The sequence below is a fragment of the Fukomys damarensis genome, unplaced genomic scaffold (assembly GCF_012274545.1).
Source record: "Fukomys damarensis isolate Sample0158 unplaced genomic scaffold, DMR_v1.0_HiC HiC_scaffold_10, whole genome shotgun sequence".
Taxonomy (NCBI): domain Eukaryota; kingdom Metazoa; phylum Chordata; class Mammalia; order Rodentia; family Bathyergidae; genus Fukomys; species Fukomys damarensis.
The window spans coordinates 35,860,452-35,881,501 of record NW_022900922.1 but is presented as its reverse complement, the minus strand read 5'-3'; the positions used below and the strand labels follow the sequence as shown (position 1 = coordinate 35,881,501).

The following is a 21,050-nucleotide window of genomic DNA, read 5'->3' as shown; positions in this document are numbered from 1 at the left end:
AGAGAGAGAGAGAGAGAGAGAGAGAGAGAGAAACTTCCTAGGCAGTGGTGAACCTATGGCACACGTGCCCCACAGCAGGCTGTTTGTATCATTGAAAGCTCTAAAGGTTTCACCATCATTATCCAAGGGCATGACCCCAGTCACCTACTTCCCCCAGCTAGTGCCTATCTCCTAAGTTTCCAACCCTCCCAATAATGCTATCCAATTATGAATCCACCCATGGATCCATCTGTTAATGAGGCCAGAGTCCTCACGATCCAGGCACTTCCCAAAGACTCTCACCTCTGGACAGTGCTCCACTGTGGACCAGACCTTCAGTACATGAAGTTTTGGGGAACATTTCTCATACAGACCATAACATTATCCTTTCTCCTATTTTCTATTAATGAACATGTTGGCTATTTCCAGTTTGGGGTGCTATGAGTAGAGCTCCTGTGAACCTTTATATCTAGTTTTCTGTACAGATGCATGTTTTCATTTCTTTTGGCTAAATTACTGGGGAGTAGTTTAGGGATTCAGTGTACACCACCACAGCCATCTTGAATAGTGCTCAACACCCATGACTGAGTAACCTGGTAGTTGGTTTTCCTTGCATAGTCTCCCAGCTTGCAGTAAATAAATAAAACCAAGTACTGTGGGTGTTGCTTGGCAAGAGAGCATTTGCCTAGCATATGTGAGGCTCAGGGCTTTTTCTCCAGCACTACAAACAGTAAACAAAAATATCATCTAAAACAAACAGCCCCCTCCAAGCAAAATAACAACTCAAACCACAATAGCTTTACAACCAGAACTGGGCACTATGAGCATCAGAAATGTGCCCAACGTCTGTGATGTTATCTTCAGATAAACCAGTGGGGATGAAGTCACTTTTACCTGGCCATGCTACAACTTCTTCTCTGGCCCAGATTCCAGGGAGGCTTTGGTCTTGATCCCTCCCAGGACCACAGCTCTGCCAGGAAGGTCCCAGTAAACACCTTCAGGGAAATCCAGCATCACGCTGCCTCTTCTTCAGGCTCTCACAACGCAAGGCCAGTTCTTATACACTGGGGCTGGGTTTTTCCAGAACAGGTAGGATTGGCAGAGTTTGTACAGTAAGTCATACCCCATTTTTTGAAAATCACACCTTGTGTGGCACCAATCTAAAAATATTGGCCTTGGGCTGTTCTTGGGAAAGTGGGCCCACAGATGGATAAAGCACCATCTCAGATGGTATGGAGGCAGTTTACATTCTTATGAACCTAGAATAATGCTTTCGTTCTTTGGTGAGTTGGAAACAAAAGTGAATGTGTGTCAGAGTTTAAAACTGAATTTATTTGTAAGTAGTGTATTAGGTTCTTCTATTTGCTTAAGTAGCAAAGAAACCACAGAAAATCATCTGCACTGTGAATGCAACAGGATTCCCCCCCCACACACACTATAGAAAACCAAGGCAAACTGGCTTATGGGGCAAGAGGCTTGGTCAGATTAGTAGACAGAAAGACCACGACTTGCACAGCCTTAGATGCAGCTGAATCCTGGCCTTTGTCCATCTGTTGGGTTTAGTTTCTTCATGTTCCCTTCATTCCCAGGTTCCACATGGTGCTTTTCCTGTAAGCTCCAGCAGATAGAGGATGCCTTCTTCTCTAAAAGCTCCAACCAGATCACAGTTTTGTGTCTTCCCTCTGATTGCCATTGGCTGGGTCAGATGTCATTTTTGAACCTGATGCTCTGTGTTATGGTTTATATCTAGATAATTCCCCTAAAGCCTTATGCATCATAGGCAGGGCTTTGGGGAGGTGATTAGATCACAGGTGCTGTACTCATACTCATCGGGGATTAGTCTACTGATGAGCTTCTAGCTAAATGTGCTGTACAGAGGTAGCCTGGTCAGAAGAGGAGGGTCACTGGGATGTACCCTGGAAGGGTTCGTCTCCCTCCCTAGCTCCTCCTTTCTCTCTCTTCTTCCTGTCTGCCATGCCATGAGCAGCTTTTCTTCTGTGATGCTATCCTGCTTTGGTGCTGGTGGACTATGGACTAAAAATATGTACCAAAATAAATCTTTCCTCTTTTAAATCGTGGGTGTTGGGTGTTGTGTTCGAACAAGGAGAATGTGACTAAGACTGATTAGCCAGAGTCACATAGCGTAAGGTGGTCATGGCCTCATCTGAACTGTGGTGATTAAAAGTGGAGTAGCAGATCTTCATTAATTAGGATAATCAGGTATAGTTACCCAAAGGAGAGAGAAAGATGTCCTTTTCAGGAGTGCTTGCTAGGAATGATATACAAATTCTAGACTCACATATATATAGATGTCACTTAAGGTACTTAATCTAAAACAGAAAACAGGTGTGGCTTTAGCTGGAAACAGTGTCAGAAACAAAGCTTCCATTTTTCAGGATAACCTGGCAAATATATGAGAGGAAACTACTACCCACAAAGACACCAGTGGCTCCTATTGCTTCAGCTCTGTATTTCACTTAAAGCAAGAAGGAGAGTGCTATCAACACATTCTGGGATTATACATCCAGGTTGCAGGAGCTGCAAAGTTCTCCTGGCTCAAGTAGGGGATGGCGTCTGTGTTTCTACCAGGGATTTATGAACTATTTTTGTTAGGAAGTCTGAGGCCCAGGGCCAGCTCAAGAGGCTTTCACTTCCATTGTTCCCCACTGAAGATTTTTACTCAATGCTCATGGCTGTGGGGTTCTTGAGCTGATTTGCCAAGAGAGCAGGAAGCATCTGGAAGTTTAGTTTTCCATTAACCCAAACTAGGTGAGTGTGGAACTGCAATATCCCAACTCCATCACCTGAGTTCTTGTAAGGGAAACCCCATTTCATGGTCTGGTTCTGAGGATCGAAGCCTGAGCCCAGGAGGATAAAAGTTTCAGGGCCAGAGGAAGACTTTCCCGGAAAGTGGGCCATCTGCATGCAGATCTCACACATTTGCATAGCTGGCACAACCTTCTGGCTGTGCGGCCTTGAATGGGTGGCATTACTTTCAGGAACCTTTCATTTCTCCTCTGTAAAATGAGAATAATCACCATCTCGCCATACTCCCCATCGTACAGGTGTGGGTGAGAAACTCATGAGACAATGTGAACAGAGGATTTCCAGCTGCCGAACAGTCCCAAGTTAGCATCCCTCACCCGAAATACTAGGGACCAGAAGTGTTTAGGATTTTACGTAATTTGTGGGTTTTGGAACACTTGCGTCCATGTGAAGAGATATCTTGGGAATGAGACCCAGGTCTAAACACAAAATTCACTTAATTAAGTTTTATATTCACTGTATACATATAGCCTGAAGGTACTTTTATGCAGTATTTTTAATAACTCTGAACACAAAACAAAGTTCAATGGTGTGGAATTTCCTATTTGGGGTATCGTGTTTTGCATTTGCCACATTCAGATTTTTGATTTTCAGATTAAGGATGCTCAACCTGTATACACATAGCCAGAATTTCTGAGACACCATCAAAAGGGGTCATTTTAGCTCCAGCTACCTGCACTCTCTCTCTTGCGCTTATGTGATTCTTCATTACCACCAACGTGGGTTCAGAGTCTAATATCCATCAATCAGAGAAGAGCGCCCAGGATCCCCAAGGACATTTCACTCCATTAGCTCTGCTAAATAATTCCACAGCGCAGTCGGACAGACACAGCTTGAGTCTGCTGCCTGTGGTCAGACTTCCTGGTAGTGAGGGTCTCTTTGTCAAGACCTCAGGACTGTCCCGTTCCATATCATCCACCACAAGCCAAGTGCATCAGGAGTGGAGAATTGGAACAGGGCGGAGCTCAGTGGTGAGGGACTGGGTTCCCCGCCCAGCCTAAAAAAAAAAAAAAGATTGTCACAGCCTTTACAGTCTGGCCACCTGAAAGACCCACCCCAAGGGAAATTCCCATTCTCACCTTTTTGTTTACAGGCAAATTAGTGCTGGCTCTCATCCTACATCTGTGCCAGGACCAAAAACCGTGATGCATCCTGCTGGTCTTTATCCTGACATACCCATATCCTCCCATATCCTTTATCTTTTTAAGTTAATTAAATTCATTTTAAGTGATACACAAAAGCGTAAACATTGTGCACGCCGATGTGATGTTTCCATATGTGCATGTATTGTTTAACGTATAAACAGGGGAAGCACAGTGATCTCCATCATTTCCTTGTGGCGAGAACATTCAGAATCCTTTATTTTAGCTTGAGAAACATAGTGTGTTATTATCTTTGGTTACCACACTGTGAACTAGCACATCAGCCAGTCTAACCCCCATCTAACTATAACTCACTACCCACTGCCACCCTCTCCCCAGTCCAGCAATCTAGATAACACAGCTACTGTTTCCCGCATGTCCAATACCTCTCCGTGTTGGCTGTTTCACTTAGAGAGTACCCCACACAGCCACAAAGGAGGGGCCGTGGCTCCACTGTGGCCACGAGGACACTGAGCTTTCAAAAGTAACTTTGCCGGAGGTCACACAGCATCAAAGCAGAAACTCACATCTGCCTCCTGCCAGTACTCAGGGTTCCCGACCGCAGCAGTGTGCTGGCTTCCCTGGCAGCAGAGCTCCACAGCAGGGGTTCTGCCAGCTCTTCCTGATTCCACTGGGTGAACGTCCAGATCCAGCAGGGCTCACATCCAGGGGCTGGCTGGCTGCTGTCCCTTCCCTTCCCTGCCTCTTTAGCGGCCCAGTGGGCTCCTGCGATCCATGCCTTTGTTTTCAGAACCCATGGCCCAGCATTCTTCTTGTCTCCTTACACCAGTGATCTCGGCAAAGCCTAAACTGCTTCCCTCCGCAAAAATGTTCCTTCCAGCCCCCGGGACCAACCTCCACTGTGCCCCGCCATGGAGACAAGTCTGAGCCGGGCCTCTCCGGGAATCATGTACCTCGTCAGGGGGATCATTTCCACGCTCACTTTTACTTGGGGGAGTAAAATGGAACCTTAGACAGTGAAGACTTCTGTAATCTTGCCTGCCTCCCTTCTGGGCTGGGTTCAGACACGTCCGGGACAGGCTGGGGAGAATAAAACGCCACAGCTTCGCCTCTGCTTTGGGTCAGTCATTCAGAAGAGCCCTCTGCTGGGCAGAGTTCCCAGGAAGCCCAGGAGTGTTACTTCCATCCCTCCCTTTAATTCGTCCCTTACCTGATTTGAGGCCTCTTGGGGTTGGTTGTCAGGGTCTGGAGCCATCCAGGAGCCAGGGTGGATACTCCTGAGGTCCTGGGCCCTTTGCAGAATCCACAGTCTATGACCCATGACTTTATTTTACCCTTTTTTTTTCAATCTCTATTTCATTTTTAAATGGTCTCCACGCTGTCCATCCGACGAGACTTGGACAGAGAGCAACGGATACTTTTACATTTCTCTCTTCTTCAGCAGAGGCCCACAGACTGGCGAAAAGGCTGTCGCCATTGTTCCAGACTTCCCAGCTCTCTCTTCCTGAATGGAAAGGGTGTCCTCGTCCTCTGCGTGGTCCTTCCAAACATTCTCAGTTCTGAACATTTGTGGATGCGCTTGGCTCTAAGGAAAGCGGCTCGAACTCAGTTGAAACCAAGGTTAATGGTTAAACCCAGAGATTCCATGTGAAGTTTAAAATGACTCCTGATTACAGAATGAGAGGGCGGAATTTCTTCTGTTGTTCTTAAAGTGGCCCCAGTTGTCAATGTCCTCGGAGCCACACGAAAGCGTCCCGCAGCACAAACCGAATCCTGCTGACCAGCTGTTGTCAGATTAGGCCTTTGGCTGTGGGTTTGCCTTCTTCTCTCTCCCACCTTTAAAAACACCACTCCCCTTTGGATCTCTGCCGAGCGTTGCATTCTCCTTTGTGACAGCGAGGACACATCCCAACCCCAAGAAGACTCTGAGGAATCTCAGCGGTTCTGTGCCCTTCTCCTGTGTCCCCTCTGTCAGGGACACTTCATATTTGCTTTTACTCCCAGAGTCTGGCTTTCTAACCATAAGAAGAGAAAAGGATTAGAAGGCAAAGCACCACAGTGTCTTGTTTCTCTAGGCTCAGTTTCTGCCTTTTTTCTCCCCAGGGCAAAGGGGCGTGGTAGGGAAGGATGACCAGCGCTCACCTAATTAGTTCTGGGGTCCTGATTCAGGGAACTCCTCAAGCTCACCTTTGATCTTGTGGGTGTTTTGTTTCTTTGCTACTGGAGCTCCTCCCCTCAGCCCAGCTGATCCATAGAGGCTCTCAGTGCCCGGGATGAGCTTGCTAAGGAATCTTATGCCCTCAGGAAAGCAAGTCAGGTGGCCCCTCTTCTTGTCAAGTCTCCGGTGTTGATTCCTTTACTGATGATTCCTTGCTGGCCTACCCTGGAATTCAGCCTCCTGTTTTGCATCAAACCCAAGTGTGAACTCTAATTAAGGCCTTTGTGTAGCTTTGCAAACAGCCATTTGTCCTTAGGCCTGGGGCAAGGGAGAACTGTTTTTTTCATTGGTTTTAACAGCTACTTTAAGGCCCAGCAGTGGTTAAAGTACAGAAGGAGAAAGCACTTTCTTTCCTCAGGGCTGAGCTTCCTCACCTTTCCAAAATTAATAATGGCTCCCTTTCCAGGGAGGAGGTGGAAGTCCTTTGTTCTCTGAGAGAGGAAACTGAGCCCCAGGGAAATGGAACCCTTGGACCTATATATACCTGGGTCCCTTATGTGCCAGCCTGGAATAAAATGGTCCCAGGCAACTGCCTTCCCTGCTGCATCCAGAAACCAGACACGTGCAGAGCACTTTATGATCGATCAGGAAACTATTGAGCCACAGTTACTGGGACACCCACCCGCATGAATGATGTTTTTGGCAATCATCTTCCAACTTCATATTCTGAGAGACAAACAATATAAGTGTATTAAAAATGTATTTTCTTTTTTTGGGGAAGGGTGTTTTTTGAGACAGGGTCTCACTATATAGTTGAGACTGACCTGGAACTCGCCATGTAGCCCAGGCTGGTCTCGAACTTGCAGTGATCCTCCTGCCTCAGCCTCTCAAGGGCTGGGATTACAGGTGAACACCACCATGCCTGGTGTAAAATGTATTTTCTTTGAGTCCCTCCATGAGTTATTAAGCTCTCAGAAGGCCCAGCTGTGTATTCTTCACAGTAATCACCTAGTCAGAACTCAACATATAAGGAATGATGGAAATAGATGATGAATACTTAAATTAAAAATTTTTATTACAGTAAAAGATATATTGCCATTAGTCATCCTCAGACTATCTCACCTTGCTTTGCACACTGATCCCATTGTTCTTGCCACTTTCTGAAGCAGTCCTGGAAATCTTTTCCTGGGTGTCTTTATGAGGTGTGATTAAAAAAATATGGTGGATGCCCTGTCGAGTGCCATCCAATAGAAAGGCAGCTCACAGAACACAGTGTTGCATCCTCATCCACCTGACACACCGGATCTCACACCACGGTGACTTCTGACTCATCTGCAAAGTCAAAATGACCATTAAAGGTAAACCTACCAGATGGATTCAGGACGCTGACAAAGCTAGAACAGCGCAGACACTGATGAAAGAGGACTCCAGAACTGCCTCAGAATGTGGCAAGGATGATTGGCTAAATGCGTTTGAAGTGAGGGGAAGAATCTTGAGGGGGGATTAATGGCAATGTGTCTTTGCTATAATACAATTTAAAACATTTAAACGCTCACAGTATTTCTTGATCACACTGTATATAGTGAATAAGGATCAATGAAAAAAGGCAAAATCAGCTGTCTCACAAAAGAGCAAGTAGATTCCCTTCTTAGTTAACCAGTTAATTTAGTTCACCACTTATGGTGAAAGCAGATTCTACCACTGGAATTTCATTTTTTACTTTTGTTGCTGTTGTTGTTCTTGTAGTTGAGACATATGCAATGCAGGTTGGTCTTAAACTCACTGTGTAGGCCAGGCTAACCTTGACCTTGCAGTGATCCCCCTACTTCGGCCTCCTGGGTGATGGGATTACAGGCATGCGCCATTACACCTGGCTTCATTTTTTACTATTGTTTCAATGAGGTTCAATTGTTTTAGGTTGGTTAATTTTAATAAAATCAATGTGAAATCTATCTATCTATCTATCTATCTATCTATCTATCTATCTATCTATCTATATCTATCTATCTCAGTGCTGGGGATGGAACCCAGGGCCACACCCATACTAGGAAAATACTCTACCACTCAACCCAGCGCAACATAAATTAAAAATCCAAACTAAAAATGTTACGCACCAAAGTTTCTTTTCCTCTCCAGATTCCTAATGACAGGAGTCCCTAAAAGAAAGGCAGGTGAGGGAAGGCTAGCTAGCCTCTCAGAAAGCTCTGCCCTGTTTGGCAAGTTTTCTGTGTCTTTTCCAGTCAGTCCCTGCCTTTGGCATTCAGAGTCCTGCAGAGATGAGGTCTGTCTCTACCCGGGGTCAGTCACTTCACTGAGAGCTCTGCACAGACAGAGCCGCAAGCAGACAAGCGGCAGGAGCAGCCTGCAGCGCTGTGACTCAGCTGAATCTGCACTCGCAGGCTGGTGGCCTGGTCAGGGACTACCGGGTGCTGTGGGCTGAGCCAGGCCATGCGCTCCAGCTGGCTCCTTCTCTTTCAGGCACTGTGACCAAGACACGAGACTGACACAGAGTGAGAGCTGTGCCAAGTTAAAAGTGGTGCCGGCATTCATTGTCATCTTGTCATCATCCTTACACAGAAGTGACTTCCAGTGCAACGACTGCAGGTGGAGGGAAGGAGGAATGTGCATGCCTTGTGCCAAGCTGATGCCTCTACTCAAGGGAGTGGGCCACTCGCTGGATGGATGATGGACTTTTTTTTTTTTTTTTCAGCAAATGAACCTAGGGAAGTTTGATCTTAGGACCCATTCTTGTATCACCAGAGCCTATGGAACCCTCATCCTTGTGTCCTTTGGCTCTCACTTATGTTAGTTAAATACAAGCTATAGGAGGCTGGAATTTTGGATTAAGCTCCTGCAATGGGCCTCCACAGGCCAGGCTAAAAATCAAAATGGAGTCCTTCATGTTAAAGTTCCACAGGTCACCAAGCTGAAACTAAGCTGTTTATTTGAACTTCTAAGAAACAAGGATTAGAGAGATGTCGACCCAATTATCTAAACAGACTGGTTTCCGTTGGCATGATAATGAACTTGCCTTTGCCTTAATCCTCATTCAAAAAGAGTTAAACTGAAATAACCTGATGTGACTCCAGCAGTTATTTTCTATTGTTCTGTCTCCTCCTTTCCGCCTTACAAGAAAAGTAACTTGTAAACAACCAGCCCTCTTTCTGGTATTGTTTATGTGTTCTTCATCCTTTTCCATCCATAAAACCAACCTCTCTGCTCTGCTTGTTGCAACATTTATTCTATTTTATGGAATGAAAGCATTATCTGATTCCAGAATTGCAAATAAAGCCAATTAAGATCTTTACATTATTGTGATCTTACCCTGTGTCACTTTTTAATTGACATCTGTTTATTATACTTAAAACTGTGTGGTAGTTGAAAGTTGGTTGTAAATAGAATAAAACTGCTTTTCTAACCAAGATTCTTTCCACATATTTAAAGAAAAAAAAAATCCCCACCTCGACGATCAGCTCTGACCATAAAGTGTCAAATCTGGAATAACTTCTGGGTCTCTGCATCACATGCAAAAACTGCTTGTTAGGGTCCAGATCTAAAATGTCCCCAAAACTCTCCTGTGTTCAGAGATTGGATATCGCAAGGTGCTTGGATAATGAGGGCACTAAACACACCTGTGGATTAATTTATTGATGAATTCATAGCTGAATTACTGTTGGGAGGTGGGTGCCGCTTGGCAGATGTGGGTCATGGGGTGGGGGTGACCTGGAAGGGTGTATTTCTGTCCCCAGCCCTTTCTGCTCTCTCTGGCTCTTCCATTCTGTCTGCGTCCAGTCCTGAGGTAAACAGCTGTCTTGTGCCAGGCCCCTCTGCCATGACATTTGTGCCTTGGAGCCAGTGAACCATGGAGTGGGACCCTGGAAACTGTGAGCCCAAATTAACCTCTCTTTTAAACTATAGGTGTCAGGATCTTGTCCCAGTGATGAGAAAGCTGACCAATACAGTGCTAACCCAAAAGAGACCACCTCAGAGCACCTCTTTATCTGACAGCGAGGGCAAGTGTTTTCGAGGCAGACTTGATGACTGGGATTGCTTTCACAGCCAGAGAAATGCAGCTGCCATCAAAGGTGGGGCATGGTAGTAATGTCTGCCCACACGTGCTTGTCCATGTGGCGTGGTGGAAAACTCTGGAACAATGCCAGGTCAAGGCACCATGTGTGGCCTTGTTGACTTTAGGGCAGATGCTCTTTGCCTGGGTGTTTTGTGAATGCTGTGAACTGAAGCTGTCTGCAGAAGCCACATCTATAATAAAGATCTTGCGGACTGCCTGACTTTCATTCCTTCATTGAACACCATGATGGTGGGGAGACATTCTCATGTAGGTTGAAAGCCAAACTTATCTTGAGCTATTGAGGCCTTTTAAAAATTTATTTATTTATCTGCAGCACTAGGGATTGAACCCAGAGCCTTTTCACTGAGCTATAGCTCTTGCTCTTTTTTAATTTATAAATTTGAGACAGGATCTCACTAAGTTGCTAGATTTCCCAGACTGAGCTTGAACTTGTGGTTCTTCTGCCCAGCCTCCCAGAATGCTGGGCTTTACTGGCCATTACCTGAACTTTTGAATCTGACCTTACATTCTTATGTCTCCTAGATAAACTTCTGGGAATGTTATCATTAAGGTGAGTGGACGACTAGCCTCCACCACCTCTAAAGTGAAGAATTCTATAACATCTGAAAGCCACGGAAGAGATTTTTCCACTTTTCTGCAGCCTGCCCGCCTGAAGCTCCTACTGATGTAATCAGTGAATGTATTCATTTATGACTTTCTTTGTTCTGTGATGATCAATGTTTGTGCATCCTCTTCACAGTGGAGCATGTTATTCAGGATAACTTCACTGTGTTCCCAGGCAATGGATGCTCATATTAGGCTCAGAAGAAACTATTTATTTCCTTTAAAGTAGACTCATTATTTTAAAGTAACAAAGTTGGCAATTTTGAAATCATCTGCCAGTTATGGGCATTTGTCTTGGGAGAAATTATGCATCTTCCATTAGGTTTTCAATGAAGCCAAGGTGGCTCAAAAGATTAAGAGTTCCTAAAAACAGAGACATTTTAAAATATCAGTTCACTAAAATGTGCTGTAAAACAGATAGCACTTTGCTAAACAATTTTAAGCATGCACTTAAAACATTTTCCCATAATTTTAAGTGAATTTATTTTAAATGTAGAACTTAGAAATCTGATGGTAAAAAATTAATTCCATGTTATTAAAGTGCCCCAAATCCAGAAACTCCATTCCCTGGATGAATATTTTTAGTGTGGATGATGGCCTTACCACCACCTCAGAAATGTGGCTTTGCATTCATTCATAAAATACGCACTGAACTTGTTCCACGGAGATAGGGTGATTTGCCCTCAAAAGTTAGTGGGACTTATAAGGAATTCACAATCCACTTGGTGGCTCTGATAATGCTGTCCACTTTGATTAAAGTCAGCACATGTCATACACATTACTCCTGACCTAGGCAGAGGATCAAAGCAAGCTCAGAACAGACAATACCAGAACCCCTTCCAGGTAGAAACTGGGGAGTTAAGTCACAGGTAAGAGGGATGCAGGCATGGAGCAGTTCTGTGGAGCGTGTTTTGATTTTAATGCACACACAGGAATCAGCTGGGGCTTTTGGTGAGGTTTGTGATTTTGCAGGTCTGGGTAAGTCCTGCGAATCTGAAGCTGCCGGATGATAATGCTGCTGGCAACACCTACTCTGAGGCGAGGTTTAAGCAGTCATGTAGGGATCTGTAAGTAGTTCAAGGTGGCTCTGAGAGGGGCTGATGGTCACTTCATGTGCTAGTCATGTTTCTGTTACTGTAACAAATACCTCAGATAATAAACCTCTAAAGACAAAAGGTTCATTTTGGCTCACAGTTACAGAAGTTTCAGTCCACGACTGATTGGACCCATTGCTCTGGCACCATCATGGCAGGGAACGTGTGGTGGAGCCACATATCACATAAAGGAAGCGAAAAAGAAGAAGAAAGCCAAAGTCCCACAATGCCCTTCAAGGCCACGCCCCCAATGACCTAGTTCTTCCCACTTAGGCCCCACCTCTTAAAGGTTCCACCACCTCCCAATTGTACCAAACTGGGGTCTAAGTCTTTTACACTGGAGCCTCCAGGGGACATTCCAGATCCAAATGATAGCACCTTGTTCCAGAAATCCAGAAGAGTTTCCCTCTGAAATATTCCAAACACACAGGAAAGTCTAGAAACTACACTGATCACATGCCATAAAGATTTTTACAAATGCAGGTTTTTAGCTACATCTGCCTATAGTTTCTTTGGTTCAGGGGTGACTGGTTTTACATCCGCCCTCCTCCCACCCCCTTCCCTCTCTGAACAGGGCTCCTATTCTGATACTGCTGTATATTTTTCACCCTGTTTTTATATATTTTTTTACTTATCTGTGTATATAATGTGTATAATAAACATGGAGTAGGTTTTGCTTTTTTTTTTTTTTTTTGATGCTGGGGGTCCAACCCATGGCCATTTACATGCTAAGCACGTGCTCTACCATCCCTGAACCACACTCCCAGCCCCAGGGATTGTATTTTATGCCAATAGCACTTCATATAATTTTCCAACAACTTATGTTTTTACTTTGTTCTATTTTCAAGATCCATCCTGGTAAATGCTTGAAGATTTAGCACATTTATTTTGAACGACATTTTGGGGGGTATTATTTCTAGCAGTCTATTACAACTTACACATTTAGCTACTTGTGAAGATTTAGCTAGTCTCCATTATTCATTCTCAAAAACAATGATTTGCAGGCATTTTTATATATTTGCTAACTCATTTTCAATCAATTACATGCATTGCGTATATATTCACCAAATCCATGGCTTCTTTTGCTGTCAACATTGCTTTTAACTTTGTCAAATATCTTTTCTTACATAGAGACATTAACTTTTAACGAAGTCCAATTTCTCTTTCTCTTACAGTTTATGCTTCTATCTTATTTAAGAAATCTTAAAGACATGCTTTGTAACTCAGAATTTTACAAATAATAGCAATCAATTGAGAAGAATTAATATATCATGAGTCAATCTGACTGCATCTAAAAAAACTATTAGTACAGGGCCTGGGATTTAGCTCAGTGATGCCAGTGCCTGCTTCGCAAGTGCAAGGTCCTGAGTTTGATCACTGGTACCAGAAAAAAACAAAACAAAACAAAACTATTAATATAATAATTTCTCTTTACATAAATGTTGTCTTCTTTCAGCTGTATTTCCCAAAGGACTGGAAAAAAATTCTAATTAGAAACTAGAATTCTAGCTAGAAACTGGTGTAATTTCTTTGTTCTTTTTATGGTACAGGAGATCAAATCCAGGGTCTTTCACACTCTGAGCACATGCTTAACCTTTGAGCCACACTCCAACCCTGTCCATTTTACTTCATAATCTTCTGATTCTTGTGTGCATTGTCTACTTCTGAGGTCTTGACTATACACTAGAGCACTTCAAATTGTCCCAGGGACACAAAATGACAGTAAGCAGAGTCACTCCCTGGAGCACAGACACCTCTCAGTCCCTGAGCTGCATGCTCTCAGAGCTGGTACAATTGCTTGTGGCCACTTATTACTCTGTGTCAAGTTTATTTGTGCACAGTCCCTGCACATTTTATGCATTTTTGTCTGCTCCACCTGTTGCAGAACAGACCTAATATATCTCCCCAAAGGATACATCTGGAGCCTTTTGAGAATCCCCACATCCAGAAACACCATCCCTTCCTTAGGCATCTTCTCTCAGAAGTTTCCATCACTTGTGTTGGCAGTTGCTTTTCCTTTCACAGTAGTTCTGCCTTGCTTTCCCTTGCCTTCCCTTTTCTTTCCCTTCCCAGTAAAGGAGAGTCTTGTTTAGTTCCAAGTTTTGAAGGCTGGCGGTCCAAAGAGCACTGCAGAGGCTCTGGCGAGGGATCCCTTGTTGGCACTACATCATGGCGATACCATGCATCTCTGTCTCCCAGTCTTTCATCACAGGGCAACTTTAGAAAAAACTTTTGAGCTTTTGATGGGTAACACGTTTATGTGAGGACTAAATATTTGGGTGGTAAGTTACTACAATGTAGTTTCTTTTACCTGTGTTCTGAGGTCGGTGGTTCATCTCCTTGTTCTCTCAGGTGCCCCACTATAGGGTCCTGGAACTTGTCTCTTCCTTTCCTCCATCAGAGGTCATTGCTATTCCCAATGGGATGGGGGAATCCCATCGCTGGCCTGCTCTCCTGGCTTCTTCTCTGTGGCTTACATGCTCACATCTACAGGGACTAACCAGAATGCCCGTTTCCTGGGCATGTTAGATTTCTTGAAACTGTGACACAATATCTAACAACGGCTGTTTTTTTTTAACCAGGGTTCGAACTCAGGATGCCTCTGAGCTAAATCCCTGACCCCCCAACACCCACATCTTAAGAAAGAGAGGTTTAATTTGCTCATGGTTTCTGCCCACCATCAGCTGGCTCCAAAGCAGGGACATGGAAGAAGGGGGCTGTGGCGCAAAGCTGCTTGGTTCACGAGAGTGAGATAGTAGGGCAGGGTAAGTACCAGAATGGAAGGGACAAAGGCCAAGGCCACACCTGCATGACTCCCACAGACTAGAAGTGTGCTCTACCAATCTCAGGAGTGGATCCCAAAACCAATCAAGTTTCAACTTTAATGGCCACACTGCCAAACCCCGGAGAAGTCACATGCTTCTTACCCTTTCTTATCAGTATAGAAGCCTTCATTATTATCTACCATCTCTTATCTTCTTACTTCAGGGTTAGTATGATTAAAATGTGGGGCATGAGTATGTTTCACAGATTACTCATGGTAAATGGTTTTAGTTACAACCTGCTCATGACTTGTGCTTGTGAGATATGTATTTAGAGCACCATGGCCGTCTCTTTGTATATGTGCTGCCAAAGCGAGCACGATGCCATTCCGTTTGTTCAATCACATCCTCAAACTGTTGACTGACACAAAAATATTTCCCCTTGAGAGATCTGGAAGCTTCCTACCCCAAACCAGCCTTCCAGCCCTTCCAATACAGTTCCCAAAATGTCAAATGCAGATACCTTTAACTGGGAATTCCCACTGGAAACCCCCTAAGCAACCATACTGTAGCAAGAGCCTGCCTGTCCTGCTGACAGCCAGCTGTCCTTCCTCATGGCCCTCGCCAATGGCTGCTGCCACTCAGCTCCGGCTCTGGCATCTGGACCGGGAGTGGCCCCTTTCTGCCACTTCTGCTGCTCTGAAACTCATGCAGTCTGGCTTAACCTGTCCCCATGGAGTCGTGTCATGTAACACCTCCAAGTCCTTCCCCCTCACTTGTGCTGTAAGAGCTTTCTTTGGCAATCGTTCATTGTTCTCACCACCCCAAGTCCTACTTTTTATTTTTGAAACAGGGTCTCACTATGTAGTTGAGGTTGGTCTTGAGCTCAGTATGTAGCCCAGGTTGGTGTTGAACTCTTGGTAATCTTCCTGCTTCTGCTTTCCAAGTGCTGGAATTACAGGGGTGAGCCACCAGCCTGGCTGCTACTGTTACTCTGACGACTAATGTTTATGTGGCTGCCCCAATGGATATTTTGACTTTTTGGTTCCTTGACCTGCTCAACTTTACTGATCTTTCCCTTCCCTCCATATGAACCATCAAGGCCATGACTGTGTCAGTCACTCTGGGTTGCCACCAGAGGCTGGATAGCTTAAAATGGAGATTTATTTTCTTCTGGCTCTGGACGTTGAAATTTCAAGATCAGGGTTTTAAGACAGCCAAGTTCCAGTGAGGGCTCTGTTCCTGGCTTGTGGATGGCTGCTTTCTCATTGTATCCTCACATGGTAGGGAGAGAGGGCAAGGGGAGTAGAGGAGGAGGGGAAGGGAGAAGGAGAGGAGGGAGCAGAGGAGCAGGAGAGACCCTCCCCTTCTCATGATGCTGCAGTCATATCACAATAAGGCCACAAATTTATGACCTCACGTGATCTTAATTACCTCCCAGAGACCCTATCTCCAGATAAAACCGCATTCGGAGTTACGGCTTCAGCATATAAAATTTGGGGGTGGGTGGGGGTACAATTTAGCCTGCAGGATGCCATCTCTCATTGTTATCCCAAGTGGCCCAACTCTAGCATTGGCCATCTCATCTCTGAACGTGACCTTGTTCCTTTCCCATCATCTATGAAGGCGCCCTCACTAAACCTGCCCCTGTTTTCACTGGGATTTTCTGCTCTGCTATGTGTACCCTTTCCCTACCCACCTCCTTTCTGTTGGCCTCATTTCATTACTCTCTGACCTGGATGCTGTGTTCCACACTTTCACTAAGACTCACTAACATCCCAAAACCCTTGTGTGTGTATTTTTTTTATTCCCCTAATCTACCTTGGCCCACACTTCCAAAACCCTATGTTGGTCTTTCTCTCCCCATTGTGCTCCTAAACTTAGGCTGCCATGCTCTTCAGCAGGAAAGCACTCCATACACAGCACAGATGATGCCACTATGAGTCCATGCCAGCTGAGCCACTGATGTGGCCTGGCCACCTTTGATACCCCAAGCGCTGAAAGCACTGTATATGCAAGTCACTTGGCGCCAATCACTGCCATTTTCCCCTTGACTTTCAGCACCACAGCCACAGCTGTACACACGATGAGAGCTTCTGCTGGATTAGCCTTTCCTCATTCCCCTTTCTTTGAGGCTGCTGCTATCCCTTTCCATGTCCCTCCTGCTCTGTGATGGTAGATGTTGCCAGATTCTGGGTGCCTTAACACCTTCCGGCCTTCCAACAACAATCTTCTGCTTCTGTGAAACCAACTGGGAGTCCTGAACTTTATTTCAATCCTGACATTGATCACCCAAAGTCAGCACAGGCTCCACAGATTGAGAGGCTTTGTCCTACAAGCGTGCCCTACTATACTGGTCCCCAGGCCAACCATGCTTCTATCCAAACTAGCTACAAATGCCAGGGCTCCTGTAATCCTGGTCAGGCTCCACAGTTCATTGGAAAGACTCAGAGTACTCAGGAAAGTGCTACTTGTACTATTATAGGTTCATTAGAAAGGACACAACTCAGCAGCAGTCAAACAAAGAGCTCACAAGGTAAGGTCTGGAGATTCTTACGCAGTCCTTTCTGGGCCCAGGGTAATCTTTGAGAGTGTTGATGTGATTGCCATCTTCCAAGCTTCCCATTGCTTCATTTTTCAGTTTTTATTACTTAGTCCTGATTTATTGAGTCAAGGCCACTGGTAATTGCTCGATGTCTCCAGCCCCTTCAGTGGTCAGGGTGGGTCTGAAAGTTCCAGCCCTGATCATGTTGTAGATGCTTTGGTTGCTAGGTTACCACGGGACCCACCAATAGGCACCTCCTCAGCATAAACCCAGGTGTGGCCCAAAGGGTCTTGCTGTGAATAACACGACTCTCCCATCACTCAGGAAGTTCTAAGGGGATTGGGAGCTCTGTGCCAGGAACCACAGACATACTTTTTATGATTTCACAATCCCTAGTTGTTTCCCCTAAGCCTGTCCACACCTCACTTGCAGAAGAACTATTTGAGTGGAATTTGTCTCCTGCAGGGACACTGGTAGACACCATGGCCATCCTCCCTTCCCCACGAGCATATCTTATCACAGTATTAATGCCACATCGAGGAATGTGATCCCCACTCCATCACAGACTCCTGAAGGCAGAAACATGTCTTGTTCAGCAATTCATCTCCATCAGTCTGCCCAAGTCTGGCCATAGTCATTGTTGGCAATTTTTTATTTGTTTGTGCTTCTAGGGCTCAAATCTGAGGCCTTATGCACGTTGGACAGGAGCTCTGCCCCAAGCTATACTCTCAGCCTAATTATCAGTAATTTTTGAAGTGGATTCTGTGGTTTCTCCCCATTAAAACTCATGTGGAGGCTGAATTCCTGTGTGACAGTGTCAGGGAGGGGACTTAGTGGGAAATGTGCAGGTCGTGGGGGGCGGAGGTCTTCTGAGTGGATGAATGCCACACCATTGGAATGAGTTCTCCTCCCACGAGAGTAGGTTAGGTGAGGAGAGAGCAGGTTGTTAGCACCAGTCCCCCGCTCTTCTGCGCACTCCCACTCACCCTCCTCTTTCCGCCCTACGTTGAAGCAGCATAAGGCATTCACTGGAAGGCATGTGCTTGGACTTCCAGGACTATGACCTGAAATAAAGTCCCTTTCTTTATAAATTATCCAGCTTCAAGTACTCTGTTATAGCAACAGGAAATGGACCAAGGCAATGGACTGGTGAATAGTACCACCCTCTATTCTGGACATACTGCCTCTAGGGTGCTGGGCATACAAAAAGAGAAGTCCTGCCATCATTCCTTGTGTCAGTGGGCTGCACATGTCATACTGGAAACCTCGAATTTCATCTTGGAATAGATGGGATGGCCACCCAGGCCCATTCCTACCACATGCTGGCCATCCTCAGAGCCAGCGCAGGCTTCTCTCACAGACTTGGAGGTGTCCTCGAATTGATCAACTCCACAGTCATCCTGGGGTTGGAACGCTCTTTATTGCTTTTGCCTTTCAAGTTCCAGTGACCCCCTTGGCTTCTCTAGGACTCAGGAAGCAATAGCCACTCGGATCCTTCAGGTTTTCAGGGTAGAGATTACTGGAAGACGGACCCCTTGCAGCTAAAAGGAGCCCTGCACACTTCCTCTCTGCACGAGAGGCAAGGGAGGGGAGGTTGGTAGCTCAACTGTGCCTAGTTCAGACCCTGACTTCTTCAGGCAGAGGATGGAACTCACTTTGTACTCACACTGGTTTCTGCCTCTTTCTCGTGGGGGTGATGACAATGCTGCCTCTTAGAATGGATGTGAAGAGGAAATGAACACATAGAGCACGTTGTAGTACACAAGAAATGAAACTGCCATCAAAAGTCCTCCCTTATAACCTTGCTATAGGGGGGAAAAGTAAGAAGATTGGTTCACATATGCATAAAGGAATCCTGGAGAGACATGCTAGGAACTGCTAAACAGGACATAAGAGGATGACTCTTCACTGCATAGATTTTTTTCTAAGTGCAAGTTTTTCATTTGCTTTGAATTTTGAACCATATATATTTATTTAAATTTTGTTTTAATGTTGGGAATTGAACCCTTATGCATGCTAGGCAACTGTTGTACCACTGGGTGACCTCCTAACCTTTTATTATTATTTGGTTGCAGGGATGAGGTCTTGCTATATAGCTTAAGCTGGCTCAAACTCCTGGATTCAAGCAATCATCTTGCCTCAGCCCCCCTCATTAGCTGGAACTACAGGTTCTGCTCTGGTTGGGAACTTCAATATTTCCTGCAAAGCCCATATGCTAAAGGCCCTGTTACCTACCAGTGGCACTATTGGAGGTGGTGGTGCCTTCAGGAAGTGAAAGGAAGGTCCTTGGCTTTGTGTCCTTGAAGCGGACATTGAGACTCAGCCTTTTTTTCTCTCTCTTTTTGCTTCCTGGCCACTATGAAGTAAGCAGATTTGCTCCTCACCATAGGCCTCAGAAAGACAGAGTGCAGTTACCATGAACTGAAACCTCTGAAGCTGCAAGCCAAAAGGAAACTTACCTCCTTTATGTTGATATCCCAGGCACTTTGTCACAGCTGCAGAAAGCTGACCATCACAGGTGCCTGTTGAGGAATCCAGATTTCCATGTGTCTAAAAACACTTTTCTGTTTGTTGTTTACTGGGTCTGATAGATTTTGAAATCTTTCCTCTACAGATATCCGAAGCTTGCTTGTGTATACACCCATGCACACCCCTATGCCTCTGTCACCTCCTGCCTCATACGGGTTACAATTTGCAGGGCCTTGTTTTAAACCTTACTGTTAGTCTGAATTGAGCAAAATGAGCAGGTGGATTCATGGGCAATGCTTGAGTGAGGGTAGAACATATCCTGCTGACATTGTCCTGTTTATGCAAACTTGTATTTCCAGCAGTTATGGCAATGAAAAAGACCAAATCAGGGCCTGGATCTAAATTGCTTTGAATACATTATAACACATTAGTTCCATGAGGATTTTCAAAGCAGTCTGATCAGGCATTTGAAAATCCTTTCTCTTAAATGGGTCTGTAATGTATGAGGGCATCAAACATGTCAGTCAGTCATGTCAGCTTCATATTTTATATTAAGAAATAGGTAGCAACACAATTCCTGTTGGGGTCAAGGGTATTTTTCTAGTCCCATTGTAAGACTTGAATAAGCTAAAGTGACTCCATGCTAATAGGCCAGACTGTGCTTCTTCATATGCTAATTGCTACCTTGGTTAACAGCCTGAGCAGGGGCAAATGGTTTGACAAAAGGTGACCATAGAACATTTCCTGCATAAGATAAACAATGTGTTTGCAGTTTTGTTCTGTGAATTCCCTGACTCTTTGTTTAGAAAAACCTTATAAACAGTACCTCAGCCCCTGAACAGTTGCCTCTCTGAACTACCTGGCTCCGGGAGTGCCGTCTGGCCAGACTAATAAAGGTCTCTTTACCATCTAGCCTGGTGTGTTCCTGCCTGGGTTTCTCGTTTCTCCGTCGAGCTCCCAGAGCCTCACTGGGTATTAGGGCCCAGCATCGTGGAGGCCTTTTTGGCTGTTCACGCTCCGTGGAGTGGAAGTGAGACTTTAGGTCTTACACCATAATTAGTTCCCCAAGCATCCACAAGAAACATCTCATTGCAGTCTTGGAATAGCCTCATCTTTTTAAAAGCCAGATAATGTATGCATTCACAAACACCAAGACAGAAATAGATCAAGTGGTGCCTGCTCGGGTGCCCTTGAATGATGAGATATGAGAGAAAAAAATGAAAACAAGGAAGACGTCGCTGGCATTTCTGGCTTGACGACCTCTCTCCCATTCATCTGTTGAGTCATACCACATACACCCCTAACTGCATGGGAGGGGTTAAGCCAGGCTTTGGAGACACAGAGAATAATAAAAGGTCCTCCCCCAAAAGTTCACTGTTAGGGAGAGGCACAGAACAATTGTGTGATTATAATGCAACTTG

General features: G+C 45.1%; 1 long non-coding RNA gene across 1 annotated transcript; it reads right to left on the bottom strand.

Moving 5' to 3' along the window:
- Window positions 1-3,723: 3,723 nt before the first annotated feature.
- Window positions 3,724-6,165, bottom strand: LOC104861367. Its single transcript, XR_779991.3, has 3 exons — window positions 6,051-6,165; window positions 5,119-5,923; window positions 3,724-3,802 (listed from the first exon to the last, which is right to left on the bottom strand). It is a non-coding gene; the product is annotated as an uncharacterized LOC104861367 (long non-coding RNA).
- Between the last annotated feature and the right edge of the window lie 14,885 nt (window positions 6,166-21,050).